Consider the following 24,837-nt stretch of genomic DNA (forward strand, 5'->3'; position numbering starts at 1 on the left):
CGAAGATGACGTGCTATAGACGCGAAATTTAACCGACAGGAAGAAAATACTGTGATATGCAAATGATTAACTTTTCAGAGCATTTACAAAACGCTGGCGCCGGTGGTGACACCTACAACGTGCTGACATGAGAAAAGTTTCCAACCGATTTCTCATACACAAACAGCAGTTGCCCGGCGTTGCCTGGTGAAACGTTGTTGTGATGCCTCGTGTAAGGAGGAGAAATTCGCACCATCACATTTCCGACTTTGATAAAGGTTGGGTTGTAGCGTATCGCGATTGCGGTTTATCGTATCGCGAAATTGCTGCTCGCGTTGGTCGAGATCCAATGACTGTTTGCAGAATATGGAATCGGTGGGTTCAGGAGGGTGATACGGAACGCCGTACTGAATCCCAACGGCCTCGTATCACTAGCAGTCGAGATGACAGGCATCTTATCCGCATGGCTGTAACGGATCGTGCAGCCACGTCTCGATCCGTGAGTCAACAGATGGGAACGTTTGCAAGACAACAACAATCTGCACGAACAGTTCGGCGACGTTTGCAGCAGTATGGACTATCAGCTCGGAGACCATGGTTGCGGTTACCCTTGACGCTGCATCACAGACAGGAGCGCCCGCGATGGTGTACTAAACGACGAACCTGGGTGCACAAATCATGATGGTCGCATCCGTGTTTGACGACATCACGGTGAACGCACATTGGAAGCGTTTATTCGTTATTTGCATGCTGGCGTATCACTCGGCGTAATGGTATGGGGTGCCATTGGTTACACGTCTCAGTCACCTCTTGTTCGCATTGACGGCACTTTGAACAGTGGACGTTACATTTCAGATGTGTTATAAGCCGTGGCTGTACCCTTCATTCGATCCCTGCGGAACCCTACATTTCAGCAGGATAATGCATGACCGCATGTTGCGGGTCCTGTACGGGCCTTTCTGTATACAGAAAATGTTCGACTGCTGCCCTGGCCAGCACATTCTCCAGATCTCTCATCAATTGGAATCGTCTGTTCAGTGGTGGTCGAGCAACTAGCTCGTCACAATACGCCAGTCACTACTCTTGACCGAGCGGGGTGGCGCGGTGGTTAGACAGTGGACTCGCATTCGGGAGGACGACGGTTCAATCCCGCGTCCGGCCATCCTGATTTAGGTTTTCCGTGATTTCCCTAAATCACTCCAGGCAAATGCCGGGATGGTTCCTCTGAAAGGTCACGGCCGACTTCCTTCCCCATCCTTCCCTAATCCGATGAGACCGATGACCTTGCTGTCTGGTCTCCTTCCCCAAACCAACCAACCAACCAACTACTCTTGATGAACTGTGGTATCGTGTTGAAGCTGCATGGGCAGCTGTACCTGCACCCGCCATCCAAGCTCTATTTGATTCAATGCCCAGGCGTATCAAGGTTGTTATTACGGCCAGAGATGGTTGTTCTGGGTACTGATTTCTTAGGATCTATGCACCCAAATTGCGAGAAAATGTAATCAAATGTCAGTTCTAGTATAATTTATCTGTCCAATGAATACCCGTTTATCATCTGCATTTCTTCTTGGTGTAGCAATTTTAATGGCCAATAGTGTATCTTTATGCAATAATACGCTGTTATATGCGGAGGGTGATAAATAAAAAAGAACAATACCCACGTCACAGTGTGAAGAAGAGTATACTAAATATTAAGAGAGTATGCTAAATCATGCGACTGAAATCGATGTAATCAGGGACGGAGTAAACAATCAGTTAGTCTGCCGCTGCCAGTGTCTCGAGATTAGTTGCAGCTAGTATAGAAATACTACATCCTCGCAGAAAACCAACCGGCGAAGAGTGAGACTGTTTGAGCCGTAACCTCGCGGGAGGTGCAGCCATTATCCAATTAAGTGCCCGTGGCCACCTGGAGCGCTCGGAACCGGAAACTCGGCAATCTGCACCGAACCGCGCGAACACAGCCGCGCACCCTATCATTTGCGGTCGGCTTTTCTGAAGTCGACAACTGTGTCGGCTGAAGATTGTGGTGCCCTGTCCGGACTGAATACCACAGGCCACCAACAGCTTCCGCTGTTTCACTGTCTCGCATCGTTGTCGTCTTCCTCAGCAATTTCTCTGACTAAGAGCACTTCCACTGTCGCTTTTGCGATGTGTCGTATAAACGTCAAGGATTGGCCGAACCGTTATCGTCGCTTTTGTAGTGTACAGATTTGAAAGGTCTAAATAACGTAGTTACAGGAAGTCTCATCCTGTCGTTAACGGAGTACCGTTTCAGTTATACGTTTTCTCGACCGCACAACTTCAGAGCTCATTCCAACGCGGCTCATCGCAACGCGGAACTTCCTGCGTCAGGCGCGTGAGAATTACGAGGGCGTGACTCCCTGGCGAACTTCGCGCCTCGTCACGTTGTCTATCAGTCGGAGGCGTACAACCGACGGCCGGCCGTTATTCAGCTGCCCGCCTGGGACGTGAGCAGCGCGGGATGATGCTGACAGTGCCGCTGCTCCATAATGCAGAGCACACCGCGCCTGCGGGAAACCTTAGACGCTTCAGAGCAAGAGGGCCGTCCCGGAGCGTGACGGCGAGTTCATTATGTCCGCCTTGAGGACTCCCCCTCTCCTCCCGAGTCTTTCATCGCACGGCACAGCCATCGCAGAATATAAGCTTCTACGTGACTCGTGCTGAGGAAGACAGTCGAAGACATTGAGTCTTATTAATTCAGGATGGGCCGGCCGTTGTGGCCGAGCGGTTCTAGGCACTTCAGTCTGGAACCACGCCACCGCTACGGTCGCTGGTTCGAATCCTGCCTCGGGCTTGGATGTGTGTGATGTTCTTAGGTTAGTTAGGTTTAAGTAGTTCTAAGTTCTAGGGGACTGATGACCTCAGATGTCAAGTCACATAGTGCTCAGAGCCATTTGAACCAATTCAGGATGGCTGAGACAGTAGCACGAACGTTTCGTGACTTATCGTCATGATTTTTTTTGTCAAGGTATCTTCAGAGCCTCATAACGCTGATTATCAGATAATGTGATTTACCAAATGCACAGGTAGTTTGAAAAAGTTGTAATAACAGAAGATGGGAATATTTTTCAGGGATATTTAGATACAAGAGACCCGGGGCCGTCTTGTCACTCGTTTCACAGTAACTGCCAGATGTTGCTGTTGTTGTTGTTGTTGTTGTGCTCCTGAGACTGGTTTGATGCAGCTCTACATGCTACTCTATCCTGTGCAAACTTCTTCATCTCCCAATACGTACTGCAGCCTACATCCTTCTGAATCTGTTTAGTGTATTCATCTCTTGGTCTCCCTCTACGATGTTTACCCTCCACGCTGCCCTCCAATGCTAATTTGGTGATCCTTTTATCCCTCAGAACATGTCCTACCAACCAATCCCTTCTTCTTGTCAAGTTGTGCCACAAACTCCTCTTCTCCCGAATTCTGTTCAATACCTCCTCATTAGTTATGTGATCTACCCATCTAATCTTCAGCATTCTTCTGTAGCACCACATTTCGAAAGCTTCTATTCTCTTCTTGTCCAAACTATTTACCGTCCATGTTTCACTTCCATACATGGCTACACTCCATACAAATAATTTCAGAAACGACTTCCTGACACTTAAATCTATACTCGATGTTAACAAATTTCTCTTCTTCAGAAACGCTTTCCTTGCCATTGCCAGTCTACATTTTATATTCTCTCTACTTCGACCATCATCAGTTACTTTGCTCTCCAAATAGCAAACCTCCTTTACTACTTTAAGTGTCTCATTTCCTAATCTAATTCCCTCAGCATCAACCGACTTAATTCGGCTACATTCCATTATCCTCGTTTTGCTTTTGTTGATGTTCATCTTACATCCTCCTTTCAAGACACTGTACATTCCGTTCAACTGCTCTTCCAAGTCCTTTGGTGTCTCTGACAGAATTACAATGTCATCGGCGAACCTTAAACTTTTTATTTCTTCTCCATGGATTTTAATACCTACTCCGGATTTTTCTTTTGTTTCCTTTACTGCTTGCTCAATATACAGATTGAATAACATCGGGGATAGGCTACAACCCTGTCTCACTCCCCTCCCAACCACTGCTTCCGTTTCATGTCCCTCGACTCTTATAACTGCCATCTGGTTTCTGTACAAATTGTAAATAGCCTTCCGCTCCCTGTATTTTACCCCTGCCACCTTCAGAATTTGAAAGAGATTATTCCAGTCAACATTGTCAAAAGCTTTCTCCAAGTCTACAAATGCTAGAAACGTAGGTTTGCCTTTTCTTAATCTAGCTTCTAAGATAAGTCGTAGGGTCAGTATTGCCTCACGTGTTCCCATATTTCTACGGAATCCAAACTGATCTTCCCCGCGGTCGGCTTCTACCAGTTGTTCCATTCGTCTGTACAGAATTCGCGTTAGTATTTTGCAGCCGTGACTTATTAAACTGACAGTTCGGTGATTTTCACATATGTCAACGCCTGCTTTCTTTGGGATTGGAATAATTATATTCTTCTTGAAGTCTGACGGTATTTCGCCTGTCTCATACATTTTGCTCACTAGATGGTAGAGTTTTGTCAGGACTGGCTCTCCCAAGGCTGTCAGTAGTTCTAATGGAATGTTGTCTACTCCCGGGGCCTTGTTTCGACTTAGGTCTTTCAGTGCTCTATCAAATTCTTCACGCAGTATCATATCTCCCATTTCATCTTCATCTACATCCTCTTCCATTTGCATTATATTGTCCTCAAGTACATCGCCCTTGCATAGACCCTCTATATACTCCTTCCACCTTTCTGCTTTCCCTTCTTTGCTTAGAACTGGGTTTCCATCTGAGCCCTTGATATTCATACAAGTGGTTCTCTTTTCTCCAAAGGTCTCTTTAATTTTCCTGTAGGCAGTATCTATCCTACCCCTAGTGAGGTAAGCCTCTACATCCTTACATTTCTCCTCTAGCCATGCCTGCTTAGCCATTTTGCAATTCCTGTTGATCTCATTTTTGAGACGTTTGTATTCCTTTTTGCCTGCTTCATTTACTGCATTTTTATATTTTCTCCTTTCATCAATTAAATTCAGTATTTCTTCTGTCATCCAAGGATTTCTACTAGCCCTCGTCATTTTACCTACTTGATCCTGTGCTGCCTTCACCACTTCATCGCTCAAAGCTATCCATTCTTCTTCTACTGTATTTCTTTCCCCCATTCTTGTCCATTGTTCCTTTATGCTCTTCCTGAAACTCTCTGCAACCTCTGGTTCCTTCAGTTTAACCAGGTCCCATCTCCTCAAATTCCCACCTTTTTGCAGATTCTGCAGTTTTAATCTACAGTTCATAACCAATAGATTGTGGTCAGAGTCCACATCTGCCACTGGAAATGTCTTACAATTTAAAACCTGGTTCCTAAATCTCTGTCTTACCATTATATAACCTATCTGTTATCTTCTAGTATCTCCAGGGTTCTTCCTTGTATACAACCTTCATTCATGATTCTTGAACCAAGTGTTAGCTATGATTAAGTTATGCTCTGCGCAAAATTCTACCAGGTGGCTTCCTCTTTCATTTCTTAGCCCCAATCCATATTCACCTACTATGTTTCCTTCTCTCCCTTTTCCTACACTCGAATTCCAATCACCCATGACTATTAAATTTTCGTCTCCCTTCACTACCTGAATAATTTCTTTTATCTCATCATACATTTCATCAATTTCTTCGCCATCTGGAGAGCTAGTTGGCATATAAAGTTGTACTACTGTAGTAGGTGTGGGCTTCGTGTCTATCTTGGCCACAATAATGCGTTCACTATGTTGTTTGTAGTAGCTTACCCGAACTCCTATTTTTTTATTCATTATTAAACCTACTCCTTTATTACCCCTATTTTATTTTGTATTTATAACCCTGTATTCACCTGACCAAAAGTCTTGTTCCTCCTGCCACCGAACTTCGCTAATTCCCACTATATCTAACTTTAACCTATCCATTTTCCTTTTTAAATTTTCTAACCTACCTGCCCGATTAAGGGATCTGACATTCCACGCTCCGATCCGTAGAACGCCAGTTTTCTTTCTCCTGATAACGACGTCCTCCTGAGTAGTCCGGAGATCCGAATGGGGGACTATTTTACCTCCGGAATATTTTACCCAAGAGGATGCCATCATCATTTATCCATACAGTAAAGCTGCATGCCCTCGGGAAAAATTACGGCTGTAGTTTCCCCTTGCTTTCAGCCGTTCGCAGTACCAGCACAGCAAGGCCGTTTTGGTTAATGTTACAAGGGCAGATCAGTCAATCATCCAGACTGTTGCCCCTGCAATTACTGAAAATGCTGCTGCCCCTCTTCAGGAACCATACGTTTGTCTGGCCTCTCAACAGATACCACTCCGTTGTGGTTGCACCTACGGTACAGCTATCTGTGTCACTGAGGCACGCAAGCCTCCCCACCAACGGCAAGGTCTATGGTTCTTGGGGGGGGGGGGGGGGGGGGACTGCCAGATACGCCCGCTAAATCCGCTAGGCAGAACAGGTAATAGGATTCTGGAAAGTGTCAAAGGTTGAGGTCAGTTTCTCCTTCTAATTGTCATTTATTGTAATTCAATAACCTTTACAACCAAATCCGCACATAGCCGGATCTTTTTTCCCGAATGCAACACTTCCACGGCTGAAAGCCTCCAAACCAGAAATATTAACAAACAACAAAAATCCAATTAAGATAGCAATAAAATAATTTAAAAAAAGCAAACATATGCAAAGTGCAATACAAATGGCTAAGGGCCACAATTAAATTTCAAAATTTTAGAATATGTTACCGTAGACTTTTAAAGGTCGAAGGCCAGAAAATTTAACAATAACAAATCTTAAAAATCAACAAGGTTAAAATGCAATTAAAGAGGCAAATCAAATAAATAAAGGAACGCATCACGGCTACGTGGGAAGCCTTAAGGCTAAGCAGATAGAACATACATATGCAAGTTCCAATACCAATGGCTGAAGGCCGCAATTCAGGTTCAAAATTTTAAAATATATATACCATAATCTTTAAAGGCAGAAGGCCGCAATGTTTATGCTTGAAAGATAAATTTAAAAATTAATTTTGCAAAATTTTTAAGAAAATGAAAAATACCCATAAGCCTTGAATTTCAGGTAGCTGACAACAGATAATTAAACACCGGTGGCACTCAGAAGCCTCCAGGGAGCTCGGTCTGCCCCCGTTCACTTAGGCGAGACAGGTGGTGAGCCCGGCTATACTTGATCCGTCGGAACCCAACCAGCCATGGAGCGACCAACACAACGACTTGCTTCCCGTCAATCAGTACATGAGAACTCAAACCGGGAAGGTTACAAACTTGATAGTCCACAATGGAGTATGTATTAGCAGTCAAAATTACACAGCATGTTGGACAGTGACAACAGGTGAGGAAAGGACGCTGCTTGCCAGGGCAGGTAACCGGAACACTAACGGCCACTAGGCAGAAAATTCCTCTGGTACACTTGAATTTGAAACACAGTAATATAGTTAACTTCACTCAAAAGAACACTGCCTGAATTTACGTCAGTGCCCAGGGCAGGTAACCAGATCACTAACGCCCACATGACAGAAAATTCCACTGGTGCACTCAAATTGTAGTCGACCAAAATATTTAATTGCAGCGCGTGGCGGCTAAATTCCAGCAGGAGAAACACTCGGTGTTGCTCACAGGAAAACCTCCCCAACAGCAAACCACCGAAACGAACCACCTCAACATGAATGGATGTAGCTTGGGTAGTTGAAACCACTACTCAACTTTGACATGCTGGGTTGTTGAAACACGAAGCTCGTAGCGATCGGACAGCTCCACACACGCTCTGGCACTGTGCAGGCGTTGCCAGTGGCTCCAGCCGACTGCAACTGCAACTTCCCTCGTCCGCAACAACCGACCGACTCCCTCGGAATGCCAACAACATCTAAAATAGTCGTCAGTGGAAATAACACCAACTACACACACAACCTGACCAACACTTGCACAAAGACCTGAACGATACCCAGCAGTAACTAAGCACACACACACACACACACACACACACACACACAGACACACACACAGCTGCCTCATGAACGATCGGCGAGCCAAAACGCGTCGTCCGGTAGGACGACCGACCGACGATCCACCAAGACCGTGGCCCGGCTCAAGTGATGCGTGGCGGCAATGGTCGGGCGAGCCTTGTCGACGCAGACTTCACTGCTGCTCCAACCCGACTGCACCAGGGCGCATGGCAACTCCCCGACTGGCAGATCCGGACTGCGCTCTAGACGGGTTCCAACTGACTGGCGGACCAGAACTCGCGACGAAAACTATTACGACAGACAATGACCAAGAAGTAATAGCAGTCAAGCTAAGATACTACGAGAGGGGATAATATCGATACGCGCTGCTAACGCCGCTCACGGTCAGGCAAAGCAACAACTCAGTGACAGCAGTAATTTAAATTAACGTAATGAGGTGGAAGTACGTTAAAAACAAGGTGTAAAATACATGATGGCGGGAACACAAGCCACGCACGGCTCAAATGCATTTAGTTTGCCAGGATTTGTCATAAATTCCTTTCCTCCCGATTCAGCACAGGACTCCCTCATTCCTTACTTTATCAGTCCATCTAATGTTCAACATTCTTCTGTAGCACATTTCAGATGCTTCGACTTTCTTCCTTTCCAATCTTCCCACTGTCTATGATTCACTACCGTGCGATGCTGTGCCCCAAACGTACACTCTTAGAAGTTTCTTCCTCAAAATACAGTAAGGCTCGTGTTTGATACCAGTAGATTTCTCTCCGCCAGAAATGCCCTCTTTGCCTGTGCTAGTCCTCCTTTTATGTCATCCTTGCTTCGTCCGTCATGGGTTATTTTACATGCAACGTACCAGAATTCCTTAATTTCGTCCACTTCGTGATCATCAATGTTGATGTTAAGTTTGTCGGTTTTCTCGTTTCTGCTGTCCTCATTACTTTTGTCTTTTTCCAGTTTGCCCTTAATCCATATTCTGTTCTCATTAGACTGTTCATTTCATTGAAGAGATTCTGTAATTCTTATTTTACGCTGAGGATAGAAATGTCATCAGCGAATCTTATCATTGCTATCCTTTCACTCTGAATTTTAATCCCATCCTCGAACCTTTCTTTCTTATGATCGTCATTACTTCTTGGATGTATATATTAAACAGCAGTGGCAAAAGACTGAATCCATGTCTTAGACCCGTTTTATCCGAGCATTTCATACTTGGTGTTCCAATGTTGTTGTTCCCTTTTGCTTCACGTACACATTACATAGTACCCGTCTTTATCTACAGCTTACATATATTTTTCTCAGAATTTCGAACATTTTGCTCTGTTTGACTTTATCGAACGCTTTTTCTAGGTTGAAAAATCCTATGAACATGTCTTGAATTTGCTTACGCCTTGTTTCCATTATCAAGCGCAAACTCAGAACTGTCCCTATGATGTCTTTATCTTACCGAAAGCCAAACCGATCATCTAACAGGCACTCAGTTTTCTATTCCATTCTTTTGTGCATTTTTCATGTTAGTAACTCGGATGCATGAGCTGTTAAGCTGATTGCACGGTAGTTCTCGCACGTATCTGCCCTTGATGCCTTTGGGATTCTGCAAATGATATTTTTCCGAAAGTTTGATGGTATGACTCCAGTCTCATAAATTCTACACACCAGCAGGAATAGTCGTTTGGTTGCCACTTCTACAAAATATTTTAATAATTCCGAAGGAATGTTATCCATTCCTTCTGCCTCGTTTGACACCAAGTCCTCCAAACCACTGTTACATTCTGCCTCTAATACTGGATGTCTTTTATATCGACTCCATTTTCTATTTCTATCACATCATCAGTCACATCCTCCACATCATAGAGGGTTCAGTGTGCTCTACCCACTTATCTGCTTTCTTCTCCGCGCTTAACACTAGAATTCCCATTCCACTATTAACGTTGCTGCCCTATCTCTTAATTGCACTGAAGATTGGTTTGCTTTTTTGTATACTGAATCAGTCCTTCCGAAGCCCATTTCTTTTTCGATTTCTTCACATATTTGGCTACTGCCATTTTGCCTTGGCTTTCCTGCAATTCCTGTTTATTTCAGTCTTAAGTGACTTGCTATATTGCTATATTCCTCTTAAAATATGTGTCCTTCCATATTACGTCCATCAACTGAAGTACTTCTTCATTTACCCTAGGTTTCTTGGTTGTTAGCTTTATGGTACTTACGTTTGTCTGTCCAACTTCCGTGACTACCTTTTCAGAGATTTCCTTTCGATATTAGCTGAACTTCCTACTGTGGTATTTATTATCGCAGTCCTTACAGCCTCACAACCTTTAAAAAAACTGAAAAAGCGTCTCATCACTCCTCAGTACTTAGTTGTTTCCATACTGATCCTTCTGGAAGATTCTCTTTATCATTACTAAATTGTGGTCTGTGTCTATACCTACACTCGCATTCGGGAGGACGGCGGTTCAATCCCGCTCCCGACCATCAGGTTTAGGTTTCCCGTGATCTCCCTAAATCGCTCCAGGGAAGTGATTGCTGGTTCCTTTGAAAGGGCACAGCCATTTCCCTCCCCATCCCTCACACAATCCGAGATTGTGCTCCGTCTCTAATAATTTCGATACCGAAGGGCCGTTAAATCCAATCTCCCTTCCTCCCTTGCTTCTATATCTGCTCCTGGGTACGTCTTACAATCCAGTATCCGATTTCGGAATCTCTGTATGATCATGATGTATTTCAGCTGGAATCATTCTGCGCCTCTCGGCTTTGTCTAAGTACATTCCTCCTCTTATGATTCTTGAGCAGTGTATTCGCTTTTACTAGCTGCAATATATTGCGGAATTCAGTTAGTCTTTCTCCTCTCTCATTCCTGTTATCAACTCTTCTGTTCCTTCCCTACTGCCGCGTTCCAGTCCCCCGTGATTAGTAGATTTTTTCTCGCTTTACATAAGGAATTACGCTCATATATACCCTTACATTCTCTACATCTTCTGCTTGGGCCATCGCTATGCGGACTTCGATATTGTTGGTGCTGATTTGCTGTCGAGTCTGATGAGAACAACGCCATCACCAAACTGTTCACAGTATCTCACACTGTGGGCAATCTTCATATTTATAACGAATCCTACTCACGTTATAACATTTTCTAGTGCTGTTGATATTACTCTGTACTCACCTGACTAGAAATCGGTGTCTGCTTTCCATTTCATTTCACTGACCCCCACTGCATCTAGATTGAGCCTTAGCATTTCCCTTTCCAGAGTTTATAACTTCCCTACCAAGTTTGAACTTCTGACATTCAACGCCCCGACATGTAGAACGTTATCCTTTCGTTGGTTATTTAATCTTTTTCTCCTGGTCATCTCCCTCTTGGTAGTCCCCTCTAGGAGATCCGAATGGGGGACTATTTTGGAATCTTTTGCCAACGTAGAGAACATCATGATATTTTTTCAATTAAGGCCACATGTCCTGTGGATACGCAATATATGTCTTTAACGCAGTGGTTTCAATTGCCTTTTGCATCCTCATGCCGTTGATCATTGCTGATCATTCTTCCGCTGCGGATGGTCGACACCATCGAGGTCTTCGTCTACTGTTGACATTATCCTGCAGGTATTGGATAGAGTCAGTTGACGTTTCTTCCATCGCTTTGAAGCCCATTGTTTTTGGACACGAGTGTTGGTATCCGACAACGACTGGGGGTCATCGCCATCAGGAAAAAAAAAACGTCGGTTCTCACCATTAAATCTGCAGTGGCCAACCTCTCCTGTAGGGCCATTTTGCAAAGCAAATGTCGGGGTTGCTCTGGCAGTGCAGAATGTCCGTCTGTTGTGCCTTGCCGCTGCTTCAAAGGCTGCTAAGCGTCGACTGAAGGCGACGCTTCTGTCGACAGTCGATGATCAGTTGGAACACTTTGAAGGTCTGCCACGTATATCAGTGGAAGCGCTGTTAGATCGGGTGACATTTTCTCCTTCCCCTTCAGCAGCAGTGTGATACGACGTTGCATACAGCTTGATCTGAGATGTCCCTCTTCCTCACATCCCAAACAGGTCTTTGGCCCACATCCCAAACAGGTCTTTGGTTGCCCATCGTAAATTACTATGGCACAGCATCCGCCGATGTTCAAATAGGACGGGACATGATTACTAAGGTCGATGGGTACCTGACGCACACCATTCAGTACTGAATACATGGTAAAGTGTGCCCAATTTTCCGCCGTATGGGCTATCACAGTGCCATAGGGTCTCAGAGTTGTGATAACCATCTCTGCTGGCGTCTCAAAGGGCAAGTCAAAAGAACCGACCTTCCTCTGGCCGAGACATGCGTGTTCCACTTTCACATGGCCAATGCGTCCATCCGAACGTCAGAACTGAAGATCGCTCATCCTTTTGAGAATCCTTTCACAAGCTGCGTCGTCCACCAGTTACACGTAAACCACACTGCTCACGATGGAGAGGTGAATCCGCATTAGTTCGTGAAAATCGACTTGAACGTCATCTTGTAAAAACTGTTCAATTTCTAATGCTTTTGGTCATTGTCAACTTTCGTTGTGAATATGTCATGATGCGTCGAAGGAAGTAAGCTGCACGGAGCCGGCTGTAAACCAACACAGCGCGCGCCCTAACACGGCATGGACATAAACAGGACTTCCGAGCTACTGCCCTGCTGAACGCAAACGACCATAGAAAGTGGTCAGCCCTCTGACCAAACGCGTCGAGCTACTACGCCAGACCTTGATACTGAACAACGAATGCTAGAATTTGTTTGACCCGTGGGAGAGATTGACGGTGATGCCGTAAAACCTAAACTAGCAGACGCTTGAATATGGGCTTCATTTATCGCACGAAAGACATTAATTGAGGAATCTAGGAACATACTACAAGCCCCAACGTATCGACCCCATAGGAACCATGAAGACAATTAGACAGTAATTGCAGTATGTACAGATGCCATAAGTTTTGTACTTTGGAGTCTGCAGCGCAAAATAAGTCTTCTGATGACAAGATTATTACGTATATCAGCCAGCTACACTGCTCTTGAAATGATCTTTATTTTATAAATTATTCACGATGAGCACATTTAGACATATCGCCATCATTTAATTTTTGATTAAGTTGCCGTAGTGTTTTGTTATCTGAATAGGTATTGTAGCTTTTTTCTGATTTTGACCTCCCTTTCCGTTATGTTGGCTAGTTTGATAGTAATTTCATTTGTTGTTCTATAGGTTAGTTTGCTAGGTCTAGTGTTACTTTTCAGATGCTATTAATTTTTTTTACAGTACTGTGGAACTTAGGTACGATAGCACATTTTAATCCTTTATACAACAGTTTTTGCTCTTGTTCATTGAAAGTCATTTCATTTATGTTAATGGTTTTTTATGAAAACTGAAAGGAGATATTATGTTGTTAGTTTAGGCAATGGGGTATTGTTTTTCCATGAGGCGTTTCATTTTATTTTTGTGTGTAGATCTGATCTGGGTGCTGATGTTATGCACATAGGTATTTATAAAATGTTACAGGGTGCCAAAAATTATTGGAGTAGTATTATTACTTAATTTTAGGTGAGCCACATACATATCTTGATTTAGGAGTCCCTTGTAAGATAATTTACTGTTAATTTGTCGTTGCACCCATAATTTTGCTCCATATTGTCTGATGTGAAGTAGCAGCGTTGCTTCTGCTGAAATCTTGATGTTGACGTAGGCCAGGATGAATTTCTTCTTTAGACGACCCTTATTGAAATTCACAATTTCGATGAGTTTTACCATTTTTATTCTTATTCTCACCTCACGTATTTCAGAAAATTCCCCACATCCGTGTATGAAATTAAACTCTATAACATTCGTTCTTTGTTGCCGCAGTGCAAAATATATCTTCTAATGACTTGGTTCTTAAGAATATCAGCCAGCTACATTGCATTTAAAATGATTTTTATTTTATAAATCATTAACGATGAGCCCATTTCGGCATATTGCCATGATGATGATGATGATGAGCGTTTGGCGTCATTGGCCGGGAGGCCCCTCGCGGGGCAGGTCCGGCCGCCTTGGCGCAGGTCTTATTACATTCGGCGCCACATTGGGCGACCTGCACGCCGGATGGGGATGAAATGATGATGAACACAACACAACACCCAGTCCCTGAGCGGAGAAAATCTCCGACCCAGCCGGGAATCGAACCCGGGCCCAGAGGACGGCAATCCGTCACGCTGACCACTCAGCTACTGGGGCGGACATATTGCCATTATCACGTGCTCTGTAAATACACAGCATATTGCCATTATCACGTGCTCTGTAAATACACAGGGAAGCGTTGGTCTTAATATAGTGGTCTGTATCTGTGATATAATACGTCATTACGTGTTTTTACATTACATGTAATATCGTTGCCGTTATGTCCTGTCTTTTTTTTCCTTTTAGTTTCTTCTTAGATACGCTGGAGACATATCTGACTATAGTTAGTTTTTACGTATGCTATCTTTCTCTTGACATTCGGATGACAGTGGATGTAAGATTATATGTTTGCCTAGTTACCATTATAAATAAGCGATGTGTGGAAATCCGGTTGTTTCTTATTACTTTTATAGGTTTGGTTCTAATTATGTTTTTGTCTACTATCAAAATAGCGAACGCAACAGAAAGAGAGCTCAAAATCAGGAAAAGTCACAATACCTATTCAGATAACAAAACACTACGGCAAATTAATGAAAGAGTAACGAATAATAACGCCCTAACAGTTAAATCAGATAAAGGCAATACTCTAGTCATCATAAACAAAAACCACTACATACAAAAAATTAGTGATTTATTTGGTAGAAATGGTATCACCCAAATCAATAGAGACCCCACAAACAAATCTTAGCCCAAATCAAGAAAACCATAAAAGCATGCCGTACAGTACTTACAGAATATGAAAAAAGGAAATGTATATCCATGAACTCTAGAACATCAAATCTCCGTGAACTCCCTATGATATGCAAACGGTTTGTTCCTATACGTCCTGTAGCAGACAATGTTAACAGCACCAAATACTACATAAGCAAGAAAATAAAACAATCTCCTAAATAAATTTTACACATACAACAAAAATATACAATAATTAATTCCAGAACATTAGCTAAAACATCAAAAACATAAAAACGCCCCAAATGCAAGATCTGTATCTTTCGACATTACTAACTTATAGACGATCATCCTAGTCCAGGAAACAATAAATATCATACAACAAAACCTACACCAATGCAGAAAAATCTCAATACAAGGCACTACAGAAATTTTGAAACTAACAAAACTTGTCTTACACCAAAATTATTTCGAGTTTGATAATAAAATATGTACACAAAAATATGAGTTGCTATGGGATGTAGCACTGCTGGAACCGTAGCTTACATTCCTTAACAGCTTGGAAGAAAAATTCTTCGAAACAAAAAACGCAGCTAATCATATACTAAACAGATATGTAGACGACTCTTTAAAGCTTATATTAAGTAATCTTATGACACAAACGAAATGCATAAAGCACTGAATCAATTGCACCCAAATTGAAGTTTGTCATAGGACACGAAACTAACAAAACAATTAACTTTCTCGACTAACTATTAAGGAAACTAGCAACAAACATTGCTTCGATATTTACAGAACGTGTTTCACAACAGACTCTATTATCAATGCACAATCATGTCGTACACAAGTCCACAAACTCTCATCTTCCACAGAACGTTTAACAGATTAATAACTTTGCCACAAAAAGAAGCAGTTCAGAAGGAAATAAAAATTTTAGAGTACATAGCCCGGCAAAACGATTATGGCCACAAAAGTGTAACACAATTATACTAAAATAAAACATAACCAGAAAGGTGCAAGATACGTAAAGAAATAACGCTAACATATACACAACGAAAAAGAAGAAAACAACATACGTAAGCACGACTTATCCAGGAAACGTCTCAAACAAAATTAACAAATTATGCAACAAAACCTACATCGCCTTTGCATATCAAAACACACACAGCCTCAAACACAAAATCCTCAAAGGCAGCTCGAAAATTCCCATACACAACAACCCTGGCGTTTATAACATTTCATGTAACCCACTCCATAAATTCTACGTAGGAAAAACCGGTAGTAACTTCAAAATTAGGTTTAAACAGCATACCAGAGAAAGTGAAAAAAACCCATCCACATTTTTTCAACATCTAAAAACAGAAAAACACGACGTAAAACCTATGAACGAAGCACTAGAAATCCCCCGTGTTACGCAAAAGGGAGCACTCATCAACATTCTTGAGGAAAGAGAGATATATTCACATGCATACAGCAACCCCACGAATTTATTGAATGATCAAACCGACCTAAAGCACAAAAAGTACAAAGACAACTTTATTCACATTCTAAATCAAGAAAACGAGATACTAAATAAAATATAGCCAAAGTAACCGAGATAACAACATGAAAAGTATAACACCAAGAACACATCATAAATCGTAGATAGTAACAATTATTTAGAAAAAATAAAAATTTAACATAAAGATCTTAAAGAAAACTAAAACAAATTCCAGGCAAAACCAAATTAAAACCAAACCTATAAAAATAATGATATAAACTGAATTTCCACGCATTACTTATTTATAATGTTAACTATTTAAACATGTAATATCGCTGATCAAGTGTCATCCAGTCTGTAAAGAGAAAAATAGCATGCGTAAAACCAACTAAAGTCAGACATACGTCTCCATCGTACATCTAAAGAGAAACTAATAATTCTAAAAAAAGGCAGGACATGATATAAAAACACATAACGATGTATTATAACTTTCCTGATCATAGTTACAGATCATTATATTAAGGCCATTGATTACTTATGTATTTACGGATCGCCTGATGATGGTAGTATGTGGAAATGGACTCATCGTGAATGATTTATAAAATTAAAATCAACTAAAGAGCAGTGTAGCTGGCTGATATTCGTAATAATGTACGGAGGCATTTCTTCACGGACTGCATACCCGCATGGAACGGGAGGAAGCCCCAACAAGCGCTCTGCCAAGCGCTTGGCAGCGGCTTGCAGAATATAGATGTAGTTGTACGGGTAGACTGAGACGTAGATGTTAAAAAATAATTCCTCAGTTGCCTTGACGAGACTGAATGTACCGCATTTCACTTCCCCCAACAAATATAAGATGCTCGTGCAGTGTAAACACTTCGAAGTGACACATTATGCATGCTGAGTTGACTGAACTTCAGTCGCCATTTATTAGCACCACCACATTAGCAGTTTATGTTTAAAGGAGTAAATTCGTAGCATAGGAAAATGGGACTGATTTATTGTGACTGTCAGCATATTATCATTTATCCGGAATTATTCAATAACACATTACTTGCAACTTAGGACTCGCTGAACCATTTCCTTAAGTATATGCAGGCATGATTGTTCTCCGTGTTGAAGAGGGACTCACTGAAAACAGGCTCTGTTAACAACACACACGCCTTCGCTTTTGTATGCATTTATGTGTCCATTGTAGCCTTAAACGACGTCCGCTCAGGGTCACAGGTTTTTTTATGGAATTCACATGCAGCGCTTTCTGTGCAGATGGAGCAGTAGCACGCCCTTATATGACAGTAACAGCAGTCTGCACGTCAAATAGAGCGTATAATGCGCTACCAGATATTTATTAACAATTCCTCCGTAATACCATTTTGTTTCATTGTGTTTGAAAACGATTTATCTGAGTTCACAAGACTATATTTTCTTCACGAATGATAGAATCTGGGGGTTAGTTTTAACTTATACATCGAAAGTAAAGGTTTACCTTGTCGCCACATGTTAGTTGCCGGTTTACAGGTATGTTGTCTGTAGGGGTCAACCTGGTGCTACCAGCTCGCTCACTTACAAGAATCACGCACAGTTTCAGCTCTTTCCAAAATTGCGGGAACATGCAGGATCTTTCAGTTTCTTACAACAGGACGGAGCACCACCGCACTGGCATCAGTATGAAGAAGCATTTCCTAATAACGAAATAACAAAATAGCTCCAGCTGATGTTTTTACGAGCTATCTAAGGCTTTTTGAGTGTGTGAAACACAATATTGTCCCAGATAGGCTGAAGCTCTATTGCGTTCACAGTATAGCCAATCATTAGATAATACACTCCTGGAAATTGAAATAAGAACACCGTGAATTCATTGTCCCAGGAAGGGGAAACTTTATTGACACATTCCTGGGGTCAGATACATCACATGATCACACTGACAGAACCACAGGCACATAGACACAGGCAACAGAGCATGCGCAATGTCGGCACTAGTACAGTGTATATCCACCTTTCGCAGCAATGCAGGCTGCTATTCTCCCATGGAGACGATCGTAGAGATGCTGGATGTATTCCTGTGGAACGGCTTGCCATGCCATTTCCACCTGGCGCCTCAGTTGGACCAGCGTTCGTGCTGGACGTGCAGACCGCGTGAGACGACGCTTCATCCAGTCCCAAACATGCTCAATGGGGGACAGATCCGGAGATCTTGCTGGCCAGGGTAGTTGACTTACATCTTCTAGAGCACGTTGGGTGGCACGGGATACATGCGGACGTGCATTGTCCTGTTGGAACAGCAAGTTCCCTTGCCGGTCTAGGAATGGTAGAACGATGGGTTCGATGACGGTTTGGATGTACCGTGCACTATTCAGTGTCCCCTCGACTATCACCAGTGGTGTACGGCCAGTGTAGGAGATCGCTCCCCACACCATGATGCCGGGTGTTGGCCCTGTGTGCCTCGGTCGTATGCAGTCCTGATTGTGGCGCTCACCTGCACGGCGCCAAACACGCATACGGCCATCATTGGCACCAAGGCAGAAGCGACTCTCATCGCTGAAGACGACACGTCTCCATTCGTCCCTCCATTCACGCCTGTCGCGACACCACTGGAGGCGGGCTGCACGATGTTGGGGCGTGAGCGGAAGACGGCCTAACGGTGTGCGGGACCGTAGCCCAGCTTCATGGAGACGGTTGCGAATGGTCCTCGCCGATACCCCAGGAGCAACAGTGTCCCTAATTTGCTGGGAAGTGGCGGTGCGGTCCCCTACGGCACTGCGTAGGATCCTACGGTCTTGGCGTGCATCCGTGCGTCGCTGTGGTCCGGTCCCAGGTCGACGGGCACGTGCACCTTCCGCCGACCACTGGCGACAACATCGATGTACTGTGGAGACCTCACGCCCCACGTGTTGAGCAATTCGGCGGTACGTCCACCCGGCCTCCCGCATGCCCACTATACGCCCTCGCTCAAAGTCCGTCAACTGCACATACGGTTCACGTCCACGCTGTCGCGACATGCTACCAGTGTTAAAGACTGCGATGGAGCTCCGTATGCCATGGCAAACTGGCTGACACTGACGGCGGCGGTGCACAAATGCTGCGCAGCTAGCGCCATTCGACGGCCAACACCGCGGTTCCTGGTGTGTCCGCTGTGCCGTGCGTGTGATCATTGCTTGTACAGCCCTCTCGCAGTGTCCGGAGCAAGTATGGTGGGTCTGACACACCGGTGTCAATGTGTTCTTTTTTCCATTCCAGGAGTGTATCATATCTCACCAAAAGAATGAAGAAAACTGCACTTAGTAATTCGATCATTGTAGTACGCGGACATTATTCTGACTGGGGAGAAATCGTGTATAGGCAAAGCTCAGTCTTAGGTCCAGTATTGTTCCTCATATATGTAAATGATCATCCATACAACAAGCACAATTGTTCTTTTTTGTGATGACACTAGTACTGTAATTAGGCATAGAATACCCACAGGAACTGAAAAATGGTGAACAATGTTTCTCAAAAGCGTCATTGACTGGTTCTCTGCGAATGGTCTCACCCTCAGTTTTTTTAAAAAAAAGGGCAACATATTGAGTTCTGAAAACACCAGTGATAAGTGTAACACATCGAGGGGAAATAATAAACACGATGGAAACTTCAAAATTCTTAGGTGTCCAAACTGATGAAAACTTAAGAATTCCTAAAGTGACTTAGGTCAGCTACATTTGCACTTACAAGCATTGCAAATGTTATGGAGAGACAAATCAGTAAATTGATACATTTTGCACATTTTCGTTGAATAATGTCATATGGAATAATGTTATGGGGTAATTCATATTTAAAAAAGAAACTTTTCCCTGCTCAAAAACGTACTTGAAGAATAATGCGTGATGCTCACCCAGTACCATCTTGTAGACGAATCTTTCAGGATTTAGGCATGTTGACTATTACTTCACACGATGTATACTCCCTCATTAAGTTTGTTGTGAATGATCTACACTGCATTTCAAAAGGAGCGATGATGTACAAAATTGTAATACCAGAAGAATAAATGCAATTTATTACGCCAATTAAAGATTGTCTTAAGCACAAAAGGCGGCACAATGCTACAACTAAAACTTTTCATCATTTACCTAGTGGTATAAAATGCCTGAGAGACAGCAAGTGAAATTTGAAAATAAACTGAAAAAGATTCGCCTTGGCAACTGCTTTTATTCCGTAGAAGAATATTCCGAAAAGCAGCAACATACAGAACTCGTGGAGCATCAGTGTGCCAGTTCGAGTCTACAAAAACAAAGGAGTCGTATGAGACGGTGGAAACATCTCATACCATTAAAATCTCAGAAAGAGTCCTTAAAGACCACCTCGCTCAACTTATCTCATTAACAGAAAATCAGTTTGGTTTCACAGCAGAAAAGCGAGCCCCAGGTGCTATTCATGCAATAAGACTACCGAGTGAAAAATCTCGAAAGAACAAGAAAAATCTTTTGTTGTTTTTTACAGACTAGAAACGACTTTTGACCGAGCGTCAAGAATAATAATATAGTGCGCTTGATACCCAGGAGTGCTATACTCGACTTATCATGTCCAAACTTGCGTCAAAAGTTCTGCAGGAATATCAAGAGGTTTGAAATTTTCGTAGTGTCCATCAGGAAAGTCCCCTATTCTTCAGTGTTGTAATGCGTTATACAACTGCAAAGATACAGAAACAAATACCCTGGATTCTGCTGTATACTGACAATGTAGCCATTATATCTGATAACTACAGTGAGGAAAGCCACCTGAAACAAATGGATTGCGCATCAGTAGCACAAAGACCGAGTTCATGGTGTGCAACTTCCATCGGGTAAAAATTTTAATTATCCTGGATCACTAATATCAGAGGACGGATCAACTGAAGCAGACGCACCTTACAAAATAACGTATGATCTGGAACAAGTGGTGTATGCTTTCGAGGACTTGCGCGATGCGAAAATGCCTATGTAAGGCAAAAGCAAAATTTATGGTTAAAATGGTTCAAATGGCTCTAAGCACAATGGGACTTAACATCTGAGTTCATCAATATCCTATACGTAGAACTTCTTAAACCTAACTAACCTAAGGATATCACATACATGCATTACCCGAGGCAGGATTCGAACCTGCGACCGTCGCAGCAGCGCGGTTCCGGACTGAAGCACCTATAACCGCTAGGCCACAGCGGCCGGCGCAAAATTTATAAAACGGCTGTAAGGCAAGCGCTATATTATGGCAGTGATGGCTATACATTAAAAAAAGTCAAGAGCAGAAGCTCCATACAATGGAAATGCACATGTCACTATGGGTGGGAGCGGGGAAGTGGAGTAACATAAAATCAATGTTTCCATAAACAAAACAAAAAAAAAGATTCCAGGCTGAAGTACATTACTTAACACAAATACCAGAATATTGTGACGCGAAAAAGTGTCTTTCCATGGCTAAAAAGAGGAGAGGGAGTGATGGACCGGTATCGAAAGTGACATCAAGAAGCTGTGCCTACCAACGGGACATACGGCGTCGCACAATTAGCACAGGCGACACCGAGTAACGGGCACAGGACAAGACAAAGAAAAAGTTGGGGCAGCATATCTGTCGAATACCCTAGTTATGGAATGGTGCATCAGGTTCCGTGCTGGTCGCGATTCGACACAACAGGCCGGTCGATATGGGAGGCCATTGTCATCCATTACGCAAACTCATGTGGAAGACAGTTTAGTACCCGTCCTATAGCCCTGTATTCACGCGATTTATCACGTTGCTATTGACAAGGGATTTCAGATCGATTCCGTATTCCTGGATTTCCGGAAGGCTTTTGACACTATACCACACAAGCCGCTGGTAGTAAAATTGCGTGCTTATGGAATATCGTCTCAGTTATGTGACTGGATTTGTGATTTCCTGTCAGAGAGGTCACAGTTCATAGTAATTGACGGAAAATCATCGAGTAAAACAGAAGTGGTTTCAGGGGTTCCCCAAGGTAGTGTTACAGGCCCTTTGCTGTTCCTTATTTATATAAACGACTTGGGAGACAATCTGAGCAGCTGTCTTCGGTTGTTTGCAGATGACGCTGTCGTTTATCGACAAATAAAGTCATCAGAAGATCAAAACAAACTGCAAAACGATTTAGAAAATCGAAAAGTGGCAGTTGGCCCTAAATAACGAAAAGTGTGAGGTCATCCACATGAGTGCTAAAAGGAACTCGTTAAGCTTCGGTTACACGATAAATCAGTCTAAACTAAAAGCCGTAAATTCAACTAAATACCTTGATATTACAATTACGGACAACTTAATTTTTAAAGGCTAACCAAAGGCTGCGTTTTATTGGCAGGACACTTAGAAAATGTAACAGACCTACTCAGGAGACTGCCTACACTACGCATGTCCGTCCTCTTTTAGAATACTGCTACGCGGTGTGGGATCCTTACCAGGTAGGACTGACGGAGTACATCGAAAAAGTTGAAAGAAAGGCATCACGTTTTGTATTATCGAGAAATATGGGAGAGAGTGTCACAGAAATATACAGGATTTGGACTGGCAATCATTAAAAGAAAGGCGTTATTCGTTGCGACGGAATCTTCTCACGAAATTCCAATCACCAACTTTCTGCTCCGAATGCGAAAATATTTTTTTTTGACACCGGCCTATATAGGGAGGAACGATCACCACGATAAAATAAGGGAAATCAGAGCTCGTACGGAAAGATATAGCTGTTCTATCTTTTCGCGCGCTATACGAGATTAGAATAATAGAGAATTGTGAAGGTGGTTCGATTAACCCTCTGACAGGACTTAAATGTGATTTGCAGAGTATCCATGTAGATGTATATGTAATGAAGGAAATAAAAGTCTTTCACTATCGTATTTTCCTTCTGGAGAAGTTGTGAACACGTAGTTGCAGAAAGTATCACAATATTAAGTATTTAACGGTACCAACCCTAAATACACTACGTGATTAGAAGTATGCGGACACTTATAAGTGGATATTACTGTGAGGCATGTCCACCCTTCGCCTTTATAACGGCCTTATCTTTGCTGGGGACACTTCCAACTTCCAATGAGGTGTCTCAATGTCTGTGGGGGAATGGCAGCCCATTCTTCCTTAAGAGCAGAAACCAGAGATGGTAGTGATGTTGGACGCTGGAGTGTGGAGCCACGTCGACGCTCTAACTCATCCCAAAGGTGTTCCATACTGTTCATATCTGGACAGGTCAGTCCAGTCCATTTCACGAATGTCGATTTCACAAAACCTACATTATGACAGGATCCGTTGTCAGGCTGATACAAGCAGTCATCGGCTCCTAACTATTCCTCTACTATACCTGGTAGACAAATACTGTAAAACGTGTTGATATCCTCCCTAACCACGGAAAACATTCCCATACAATAGCACCACCTCCTCCGTACTTCACTGCTAGCACTATACATAACAGTTAATGTTCTCCAGGTATTCACCATAGCCAAACCCTTCCAGTCGGATTGCCACGGACTATAATGTGATTCAGCACTCCAGATCTCTCGTTTCCCTTCCTCCACTACCCTCTGGTGTTGCTCTTTACACCATCTCAAGCGTCGCTTAGCACTGAGTACAGAAATGTGTGGCGTATGAGGAGCTGCTCGATAATTGTAGGCTACGCCATACTTCTTAACTCTCTACGCACAGTCATAATGCTAGCTGGACACCTGGTAGCACTTTCGAACTCACGAGTGATTCCTTCCACTGACGTCATGGGATTTTGAACAGACACCCTTTGCAATGCTCGACGGTCCGTGTCCGCTAGCACATGAGGTCTGCTTGGTGTTGGTTTATCTGAGGTTGTTCCTCTGCGTTTCCACTTCAGAACCGCGTTATCAAATTTCAAATGGCTCTGAGCACCATGGGACTTAACATCTATGGTCATCAGTCCCCTAGAACTTAGAACTACTTAAACCTAACTAACCTAAGGACAGCACATAACACCCAGTCATCACGAGGCAGAGAAAATCCCTGACCCCGCCGGGAATCAAACCCGGGAACCCGGGCGTTGGAAGCGAGAACGCTACCGCACGACAGAACCGCGTTATCAAGAGTCAACAATGGTTGAAATGTCCCTAATTTATCTGTTACTCAGGTGACATCCAATGACTGGTCAACGTTCGAAGTGACTGAGCTCTCTTGACCAAGCCATTCTATTACTGCACCTGTAATGACAACACAGCGCCCTGCCTCTTTGTATACTGGCGAGCCGCTCTCTCGTGACCTCTAGTCAACTCTGCATTACATCTCCATACGTAACTCCGCATGCCTACATACACTGTATGGCAGACTGTACCTCGTACCACTATTAGCCAACTCCTCTCCTGTTCCACACGCAAATCGAGCGAGGGGAAAACGACGAGCCCTAATTTCTCTTATTTTCGGGTTCCTTAGGCGACAAGTACGTTGGCAGCAGTATAATCGTTCTGCAGTCACCCTCAAATGCCGGTTCTCTAAATTGTCACAGTCGGGCCTCGCGAGAAGGACGTCGTCTTCCCTCCAGAGATTCCCATTTGAGTTCACGAAACATCTCTG

This window comes from Schistocerca cancellata, chromosome 1 (assembly GCF_023864275.1).
Source record: "Schistocerca cancellata isolate TAMUIC-IGC-003103 chromosome 1, iqSchCanc2.1, whole genome shotgun sequence".
NCBI lineage: Eukaryota > Metazoa > Arthropoda > Insecta > Orthoptera > Acrididae > Schistocerca > Schistocerca cancellata.